The sequence below is a fragment of the Budorcas taxicolor genome, chromosome 3, assembly GCF_023091745.1.
Source record: "Budorcas taxicolor isolate Tak-1 chromosome 3, Takin1.1, whole genome shotgun sequence".
Lineage (NCBI taxonomy): Eukaryota > Metazoa > Chordata > Mammalia > Artiodactyla > Bovidae > Budorcas > Budorcas taxicolor.
Window position 1 is genome coordinate 22986331 of NC_068912.1, and position 10985 is coordinate 22997315.

The 10985-nt window shown below is 44.9% G+C and overlaps 1 non-coding gene across 1 annotated transcript; it reads left to right on the forward strand.

The window, feature by feature from the left end:
- Positions 1–254: 254 nt before the first annotated feature.
- On the forward strand, positions 255–418 carry LOC128045904 (U1 spliceosomal RNA). Its single transcript, XR_008199231.1, has one exon. It is a non-coding gene; the product is annotated as a U1 spliceosomal RNA (small nuclear RNA).
- Positions 419–10985: the final 10567 nt, after the last annotated feature.

Genomic DNA, 10985 nt, shown 5'->3' on the forward strand with positions numbered 1-10985 from the left:
GTCCTGAATGGGGCTGGGCTTATGGAAATTTTGCAGTGGAAGTGGTACACTTCTAGGCCTGCCACTTTGCTGGTTGTGGAAGTTTTTCGCAGATACTGCTTGGATTTTATTAGAAGAGTTGTTGGGAGTGCCTGAGAGGTGCGGGAAACAGTGGGTTGTGGACGGTGGTGGAAGAGATGGGGGCAATATCAAAGTGAGCCCGTGCGCACAGTGAACATGTCTATGGCTGGGCGGGCGGCGGGCAGAATTACTTCATAGTTACCTGGCTGGGCAGATACTGTGATCATGAAGGTGGTTCTCCCAGGGCGAGGTTCACCCATTGCACTGTGGGTGTGTTGACCTCTGTGGTTTCCCCAAATGCGGGAAACTTGACTGCATAATTTGTGGTAGTGGAGGACTGCATGTGCGCTTTCCCCAGCTAACTATGGTTTCAACGATAGAACTACCTTCTATGGTTATGTGGGATTTCTCTGGCAGCTCAGGTGATTTGAAACACCTCCCTGCAATGCAGGAAGCCCTTGGAAGATTTTCTCCAGAAGGGAATGGCAACCCACTCCAGTACTCTTGCTTGGAAACCCCATGGATGGAAAAGCCTGGTGAGATTGCAAAAGGTAAACATGACAAGTCAAACAAGTTCAGCTCAGTAGCGAATACACTGCTCCCTCAAGCTATGATGTTTTGTATTATGCGTTGTTTTCTATATATATACTACAGTAGCTACTTCAGTTCAGTCTTGTCGTCTCTGTAGACCCCACGGACTGCATGCAGCACAACAGGCCTCTCTGTCCATCGCCAACTCCTGGCGTTTACTCAGACTCAAGTCCGTTGAGTTGGTGATGCCTTCCAGCCATCTCATCCTCTGTTGTCCCCTTCTCCAACCACCTTCAGTCTTTCCCAGCATCAGGGTCATTTCAGATGAGTCTAGGGGGTACATCAAAGGTTCTATCTTGTCAGCCTGCTTATTTACATGCAGAGTACATCACGTAAAGTACAAAACTGGGTATGCAGATGACACCATCCTTATTGTCACGTGAGTGTATGTTCCTTGGTTCTTTGTCTCGTCACAACAAAGATTTGGAGCAATGGACATTAAAGCCCTCGGTGCGTCACACCTCTTGGGTCTTGGACAAACCGTGTTATAGCTCTTAGGCAAATCAGTGTTACAGCTCCATTTTATTTAGAAGTTAGCAGGAGAATCCAACCTCAAAGTGTGAGGGCATGCCAACCCAAAGATTTGAAGAGAAGAGAGTGGAGTAGCACGTGGGAGAGGGGGAAAGAGAGAGAGAGAGAGGGAGATAGAAAGAGCACAGCACATGGGAGAGGGAGAGAGAGAGAGTGCTTTGGCTCCTCCTTTTATATGTTTTCTTCCACCTGGGCCCACCCTATGCAAATGGGGCTTAGCCAGGAGTGCTGTTTGTTCTACCTGAAGTCTTCACTCTGGTCCTCGGACCTTGTTTTTTTTTTAGCCACCGCCATTTTGGACTCTTTTTCCCTGTTCTACCTACCTAACATTATGACGCCAGAAAGCAGAAAAAGTGAGAGTGAAAAAAGATGCCTTAAAACTCAACTTGCAAAAGACAAAAATCATGGTATCTGGTCCCATCACTTCATGACAAATAGATGGAGGAAACAAGGAAAACAGTGACAGACTTTCTTGACTTGGGCGCCAAAGTCACTGCAGATGGTGACTGCAGCCATGAAATTAAAAGACGCTTGCTCCTTGGAAGAAACGCTACTACAAACCTAGACAGCATATTAGAAAGCAGAGACATTAATTTGCCAACAAACGTCTGTCTAGTCAAAGCTATAGTTTTCCCGTGGTCATGTATGGATGTGAGTTGAATCATAAAGAAGAGGAAAAATTGCTCAGTCTTATGAGACTCTGTGATCCCATAGACTGTGACCTACCAGGTTCCTCTGAGGCAAGAGTACTGGAGTGAGTCGCTATTTCTTTCTCCAGAGGATCTTCCGGACATGGGGATGAAACCCAGGTCTCCTGCATTGCAGGCAGACACTTGAACCTCTGAGCCACAAGGGAAAACCAAAGGAAGTTGAGCGCCAAAGACTTGATGCTTTTGAACTGTAGTACTGGAGAAGACTCTTGAGAGTTTCTTAGACTGCAAGATTACACCAGTCACCTAAAGGAAATCAGTCCTGAATATTCATTGGAGGGACTGACGCTGAAGCTGAATCTCCAATACATTGGCCACATGATGTGAAGAGCCAAATCTCTAGAAAAGATCCTGCTGCTGGGAAAATTGAAGGCAAGAGGGGAAGACGACAACAGAGGATGAGATGGTTGGATGGCATTACCAATTCAGTGGAAATACGTTTGAGTAAGGTCTGGGAGATGGTGAAGGGTGGGGTAGCCTGACGTTCTGCAGTCCATGGGGTCGAAAAGAGTCGGTCACGACAAAGCGGCTGAACAACAAAACAAACCCATACTTTCCACCGCTCAACGCTTACAGGATTTGGCACATTTGAACAGTCCTGTTACTGCTGTAAACCGTTCTTTGGGCCTAACTTATTTGGGCTGGAAGTTCCTCCACTGGCATGGTGCAACGGATGGGAAGGCAGATCCTTCCGACCAGAGCAAACGCCGTGTGGTGCCCCCACCCCCGACTCCCCACCCCACGAAGCCGGCGGTGGCCCGCAATTCTACCCTTGGACGTGGGTACCAGGCATGGGACAGCCCACGAAGGCCCAAGGGCTCTTCTGAGGACGTTCAGAGTTCCCGGGGCAGCAGGAAGAGGACAACTCCAAAGAGGGAAGGGGCTTTGTAAAATTTTTCCTGGCGGGAATTTTACCTCAGGGCAGAAAACTCTAGAAATACCAGCAGAGCAGGAGCGTTTGCGGGAGGCCTAAAAGCCCCTCCCCGTCGCTCACCCGGAATGGGTTTCCTCTCATTCCGCTGCGTCCAAAGCTGTAGAGACGGCCGCGGCCGGCGAGGCAGGCGCCCCCTGGCGTCGGGAGGAAGCAGCTCGGGCGGAGTGACAAGCGCGCCGGGAGGGAGGGAGGTCCTGGGACCGCGCGGCTGCGAGCCACGCGGCTCAGCCGCTGGAGAGCGAGGCGGCCGTGTTCCCACGGTCTAACGGTCAGCACTCTGGACTCTGAATCCAGCGATCCGAGGTCGAGTCTCGGTGGGACCTTTCCCTTTAGGCCGCACGCAGGGTCTTTTACCGGCGCAGCCGGAACTCAGTCTCCTGAGAGCGCACTGCGCCTCAGGTGCGCGCTGAGGGGACCTAGTCTCCCGCCCCAGCGCCCAGCTCGTCCTGCTCTCGGGACCAGAAGGCCTGGGTCCCGCCAAGGAGGCCCTGGGCCCCCGTGCTCTGCCGCCTCCCGCTCAGCAGCCGAGGTCCGAAACCTGCTGCTCTGAGCAGCGCAGGGCCCTGGAGCACGGGGAGGTGGGGGACGAGCCCGTGGCGTCCCCGCAGGACCCTGCGGCTCTGCCGGTCGATGGTCATCGGAGGCCCGGCCCCGCCGCCAAAGGGCGCAGCGACCGAAGCACTGCCGCCCCCTGTCGGGTCACCCTGGGTCTCGAGGTCAAAGGCAGAAGCTGCGCCCACTGAGTCCTGCCCCACGAGGGGGCTTCGGACCGCACGTCTTGTCCCTGTGAATAATGGTCCGGGGGCTGTGATGTCATTGACCAGCCAGGGTGACAGCTTTCCGGGCGGGGTTCCAGACCTGAATGGGAAGTACTATATTTTATGCAGGTGCCCTATTATTCGCAGTTTTGATTGATCCTATTTCAGTTTATTTCAGAACTTCTCGCTCCTAAGTCTCCTTTGGTCACAAAAAACCGCTGTTAGGCTAAGACTTGAACCTTGACTCAAGGAGATTTTGTCCTTTCATCCCAAACTCAGCCAGAAAGAGGAGTCTGGGCGGTGTATTCCAGCGTCTGAGATCAGGGGTCGGTCACCCACGCCTTTGAGGCACTTGCAGATCTTATAGTCAGGTCCAGAATAGTGAATATATTCTATGTAGTTAGGTTTGAGTTGGAAACAGCATTCACGTTGTTATCATTATAAAATTGACTTTTTAAATGTCACTTCTGGACATTGGAAAAACGATGTAACTTTTGTGGAACAACGATATAGAAGAAAGCTGTAAAACAGAATAATTTATATGTACCATGGAACAGTGACAAAAGTTGTTTAAAAGCTGCTTTCCTTAATTGTGTTATTATTGGCATTGTTGCTATTTATTCTTATTCCACATGATGTGGGGATAAGCAAATGAGATTGTGTGAAATCTTGTATTTCTATTACTCTCAGTGTCCTTAAAAACAAAGATACTGGTATACAGAAAAGAGGCAGATGAAAGATAAACATTCAATAAAGCCTGACATTCTGAATTTGAATATATACATTTATACAAAGATGAGTATGTATTTCCTACTTCTGTCCACTGGAAATGCCTAGAAATAAACCAAATCCAGTAAGCATCTCAAGGTTACAATTTGATTTGTTATTCCACATTTTGCACAAAAGGAAACCCGATATTCTTAGAAAAATGACCGAGTCCAGGTCAGGGGCAGAAAATTTTCAGGATCAAAGAGAAGCACCTTGTCATAGTGTTATCAAAAAAGGTCTCAAATACAATTAGAAACTTTTTAAAAGAATTGAGGAGCCAGCTTAAAGTCAGCTTCACTGCCAAAAGAGAGATAATTTGAGTATTGATAAGAGCTATATTGCAATGAATTGAAATACTTCACGGTGTTTGAAATTTTGAAGTCGTATAAGTGCACAGGGGAAAGAAAGAATTAAAGGAATTGGTGACCACAGGGGATACTTGGAGTATTGCTCATTAAGCTGCAGTTTTCTTTACAGAGGGTACCATTGAGTAACGAGTATTTAGTATTTAGGAGAAGTTTCTCTTTATGCAAGTATTCCAATTAAATACTACATGATGATGGAATATCACCATTTCGTGCCACATAATCGGTAAATGGATGGAGAGGTCTTGAACTAAAAGGGCTGGTAATACTGTTTGAGGAAACACACAGGACTTGATGTGCCTCCTCATCAGAGTGCGCACACCACTTCTGAAGTAGTCTTGCCAGGACTGCAAGTGTGACTCTCATCAGTCTCTGTATCTACATGTCCAAAGTAGGGACCGCTAGACATATGGCTGTTGAATAGTTACAAAGTAGTAGGACTGAGGACCTGGATGTTCATTTCTAATTCATGTGACTGTCACCTTAAAAGTTGGAGACATGCACAATATTTTTCTATAAAACACAAGTTTAAAACATTGGTAGAATTCTATTTCCTTTGAGTGTGTGCTCAGTCGCTCAGTTTTATCCAACTCTTTGGGTCCATGGATCATATCCCGGCAGGCTCCTCTGTCCATGGGATTTCCCAGGCTCGAATACTGGAGTGGGTTGCCATTTCATATTCCAGAGGATCTTCTTGACCCAGGGATCGAATTCTCATTTTTTGTGTCTCCTGCATTGGCAGGCAAGTTCTTGGGAAGCCCCATATTTCCTTTAAGGTATATATAGCATTATCAGCTATGTAGAAGATTATATTTGCATTATTGTGCTCTTATACTTTTTAGTTGTCAATGTGGTTACTAGAAAATTTTAAGCTACGAGTGTGACTTGCATTTTCGTTACATTACAGCGCTGCTGTGTACTCTACCACCAAGAAGGAAGTGTGAAGGACAGAAACACTTATTAAAGTCCACCCTAGTATACAGTTTAGACTGCGAGAATGCTACAGAAAACCAACTCAGTTTCTTCAACAAATGAATGATTTAAAGGGGAAATAAAGGACAGCAATAGACCAAGCGAGATGGAGAGCGGGTGAGAGAGAGAGTAAAGAAGGAAGGAAGGAAGGAAGGAAGGAAAAAAGAAATTGAAGGTAAGCATACATGTAAGAGACTTAAATGCATTCTCTTAGGGATTCCAGTTTGTGGATTCTATTTGGATCCAAAAAAGAAGACTAACTTAGAAACAATAATGGAGGAGCGGGAGGGGGGCTTCCCTGGTGAAGAATGTGCCTAGCAATGCAGAGGACACAGGTTTGATCCCTGGTCCAGGAAGATCCCACATGCTGTGGGGCTCCTAAGCCCACAAGCCGCAACAACTGAGCGCATGGGCAGCAACTACTGAAGCCCAAGAAACCAGCAAATGACAAGAGAGTAGCTCCCCCTCTCCACACCTGGAGAAGCCCTGTGCCAAGCTATAAAGACCCAGGGCAGCCATAAATAAAGTAATTAATTAAAAAAATTCCTATGTGGTCAAATAAGCTGAAAAAAAATGCTGCATTAAAAAAAATGGAAAATGTGAATAGTCTTTTATGATATTAAAGATTTTGAATTAATTTATGATTATAATGCCATGATGATAATACTTTCAAAAAGAGTTTCACTGAGGAGAAACATGCTGACATAATTATAGATGAAACATGATGTCTGAGATTCCCTTTAAAAAATATAGGAAAAGGTAAGTGCATGGATTGCAGTAAGACAAGTTCAGCCATAAGCTGGTCATTGTAGACCATGCCTGACAAAGATGGGCCTGTTCTGTTATGTCTACTTTTGTGTACTCTGAAATTTCAGATTTGAAAAAGGATGATAGGAGAACACAGGACCACCTAGAACAATAGCAGCTGAATCTCTCAACATACAATTCCAAGGGGTAGGGACTAAGAGAGAGAGTCAAGGCCACCACTCAGAACCCAGCCCCAAACACCCAGGGCCCAGAGAGGCCTGTGGGCGTGGCTTGGTCTGTACTCAGCTGGGTCTGGGAGCCACACAGCAGCAGAGGATCAACCAGGACCCTGCACACAGGAGAGCGCAGCAGGGAGGGCGTACTCCAGACAGAGCTCAGGTAGAGTAACTCACAGAAGGAGCACGTGGATCAACTCAGAGGGTGTCTGCGACACGGTTGGCTCTAGCTCTGGTGACTAGGGAATTGATAGGAAGGGGTTCGACAGTGCACAGGACCGAGGGTGACAGTCTTGAGGAGGCACGATTACTGGGATCAGGTGTGAGACCGAGCTGAAGGCAGCATCCTTTGCACACTTGTGGTGATGAACAAAGAACGGTGCAACTGGCAGAAATGAAAGGTCCTACTGGAAGAATTAGAATCCCCAAATCAAGAGACACACCATGCCTCTCCCCCAAGCCTTAGCTCTGCTCGAATAATTGCACAAGACAGACCTAAAACAAAGAAATCAACTAAGCCACTCAAAGGTCTAATCCCTTCTGACCTGGAACAACTGTTTCTCATTCAGGTAAACCTAGTCATGTGAAAATGAAAACTACATAGCAGACATTTCTTCCAAGGTGACGGAAGAAAAAAGTGCAAAATGAGAGTCAAAAATTTCAGCAAGTGAAAAGATTGCCTCAGAATCTATCAAAACACATTGGGAAATGTAAAATGGCATCCATATTTTGATTTGTTCTGAACAAAGCATTTGTAGATACACGCACATGGAAAAACTTTCAATATTTTACATAAGAAATACAGAACATGAGATAGAAGTAGACAGGAAAGAATAAATGAGAAATTGAAACTGGCAGAGATTTAAAAAAATGAAGGTAAAGAAAATTCTTTGAAAAAAATAAAGGCTGAATGACAAGGTACATAGAGAACATATCTATCCCAACTTATAAGGGACACTGCATTAAAAATGAAAGCATCAAACAGAATAGAAATGAACAAAAGATAGTGAGAAAGGATCAGAGAGAAAGTCATAGAGACCTAGTGGAAATAGACCTGGAATGGTCAGTTCTAAGACCAATCCTAGTAGAGCTGAAAGCCTTTTTTTTTTTAAAAAGGAAAAATGTCCTGAAGCTCCAGACCACCCTTTGCTCTCAGCGAAGAAAAATCAATTTACATGCTACATCTCAGCAGAACATACAAAGTAAGATATTATTTAAAAAAAAAATCAGTAGAAGTCATTTGGACAAGTTCTTTACATTTAGCCAAGGTGTCTGTACTGTATCAAAGCAACAGAAAACAAGTATTAATCAAACTTAAGCAGTCCTCAGTCCATCATGAGAAATCTTTCAAGACGAAACTGCTCATCAAGAATTGACAGGAAACAATGAGTTTCGTACATCTGGTCATCACTGAATATATGTGATTGTAGATTTAAGCCACTGTGTGGTGGGCCCTGCTCTGGGGACAGCCAAGGTACACCCTCAAACTTCTGCAGGAAGGCTGTTGGTACTCCCAGAGTGGGACAGCCATCCTGGGCCACCAGGGGGTCGAAAGGACCCAGTGGGCCCTTCCTCCAGCTTCTTCCTCTACCCTACCAATTAGCACATTAACAAAAAAAGGTAGGAAAAATATTGTATATAAAGGGTATACATTTGATTGGGTTGAAATAATACAATAAGGTAATAATACTATAAGGTAGGTAAAGACAGAAGAAAAAAGCAGAATAATGTCCTTGAGCATCACAGTAGTAAAAAGTTGAAGTTGACAGATAACATTTAAAATATTTACTTCAAATACTAGAAATGTGACGAAATACTAAAGGACCAATGTGTCAAAAATTTTAGTGCACTAACTAGCTATCCAGGCCTTCCAAAATACCAAGCAAAAGACACACACCCACAAATATGCATACACAAAGAAATTAAAATAACAGAGAAAGAAACACAGAAGATACAATTTAGTACAAATGGTAAACATAGATGAAAAGATGTGAGAGGAGTCTAAGATACAAACCTGAACAGGAGAAACAAAGGGGCTTCCCTGGTAGCTCAGCTGGTAAAAAATCTGCCTGCAATTCAGGAGAGCCTGGATCGATTCCTGGTTTGTAGGATTCCCTGGAGAAGGGATAGGATATTCACTCCAGGATTCTTGGGCTTCCTTGGTGGAATGCACCTGCAGTGGTGGACACCTGGGTTCGATCCTTGGCTTGGAAAGATCCCCTGAAGTAGACCATGGTAACCCACTCCAGTATTCTTACCTGGAGAATCCCCACGGACACAGGAGCTTGGCGGGCTACAGTCCATGGGTCTCAGAGTCGGACACAACAGAGCAACTAAGCACACCACAGCACATGAGAAGAAGAGTATTGATATTAATAAAATCAATCACGTTAATAATGGCTTGTGGATGGGGGAGGGGTGGGAAGGAGGTTCAAGAAGGAGGGGACATATTTATATTTATGTTTGATTCCCATTATTGTATGGCAGAAACCAACACTACATTGTAAAGCAGCTAGCCTCCAATTAAAAATAAATGCAAGAAAATAATGTATTATAATACTGAATTTTAAAAAAGCACGAGTCCACAATGAAACTCAAAAATATTTTTAATAATATGTTAGGGGTAGGGATTGTCTTTTCCACAGCACAAAGCTGGCAATACCACAGATATGATAATTGACACACATCAGGGATCAATAAAGGATGGTAAAATTTTACAGAAAGAGCATCATAGAATATGATATTCATACACTCTCAGAATACCACTCGTCAAATTACTCATTACAGACACGAAAACCTGTCTTTTCAATGAACAGATCTTATAAGCCTCCGCATTACAGTGTTCAATGCTAAAATAATAATAGTGGTGACAGGTAAAGTGGACACTCCTAGCCTCCAAACAGGCTGCCCTAGGAAGCACACAGCACGCACTAGATGGTGTTCTTGGCAAAAAGGGTCACCTGAACTTAATCATGAGGAAATGACCAGACACCTGCAAAATGTAGACCTTGGAGTAGACAATTGACCTCTCCTCTGCAAAGCAGTCAATGTCACGACCATCAAAGACAACTACAAGAAGGTGAGGAGATGTTTGAGGTTCCAAAGGACTAAAGAAATAAAGTAACACAATCTTTTTAGTCCTTTGGAACCTAAAACATCTCTTCTCCTTTTTGTTGTCTTTTTGGTGTAAACATCGACTGTTTGAAAAAGACAGGCCAGTTGTCTGGTTCAAAGGTCTAAATTCTGCAGTTATCTGATATCTACCTCAATATTAAACACAGGATAAACACTTTAAGCCAGGAAAATGCATAGTAAATGCTGTCTGCTTTGAGCACAATTCATCTGGTGGCAAAGAATGACCAGGTTGATATGTTGTCTTCTTCCAATTGTTCCCATGCTGGTGTGTGGAGGATGGATACTTAGAGGAGCAAGAGTTAAGTTCTTTCCAAACTGTGTGTCCATCAAAGCATTGATCACTTTACTGAGGATTACATTCGGAGGCTGATGACTGGGATTACTCCCATCAGTTCTGTCCCTTGGGGTGTGGAGAGTGGTTGTTGGTTGGGATGTTCATTCTCAGGAAAGGATCCCTCCAGTGTTGCTGAGGTTTAAATTGAGTTGCTGTTGTAGATTTTTTTTTTCATCAAATGGAAAAGGTAATTCTATAGTGTGGTTTCTCAAACTGACAATATCTTTTCTTAGTTCCTAAAGTAATTGGTATCTGTGAAAGACAGAGAGAGAGAGAGAAGAAACGTGAGTATTTGTTAGGTCCTGCTGAGCCTGGAGGGATGGCCACGTGGTGACTGGGGCCAGGGGCAGACAGAGCTCCTGTTGACAGGATGAGCTGAAGGGAGAGCCACAGGCTGGCTGGAGAGAAAAGTGAGATCCATGAGTTAGAAGGAATACCTCCCTAAACTTTCATCCAGCCTGTGGTGCAGCATCTAAGGACCCCTGTCCTCAGCCCACCTTGCTTGGTGATATCTCAGCTCAAAGCTGCTTCCGAGCCTTAACTGGATCCCCACCACTCAATCCTCAACAGTCATTTCACTGTTGAATCCCCTTCATCTATATGCTTTCCCACATGTTCAGGGATGGACGTGCTGAGCATCCCTCATACGCAATTAGAAACAGACTGCTATGGGAGCAGAGGATCCTCAACTGAGAAAGCACCCTCTTCTACCTCTTCATCCCTGCCTTCTGAGGAGGAGAAGCAGGCTACTGGAGAGTCCTGGATTGTGAGCACCGATAGGGACCTCAGAAGGAATCCAAGTCCAGTTCCATAATTTACAGACGAGGAGCTATGTTTTCAATGA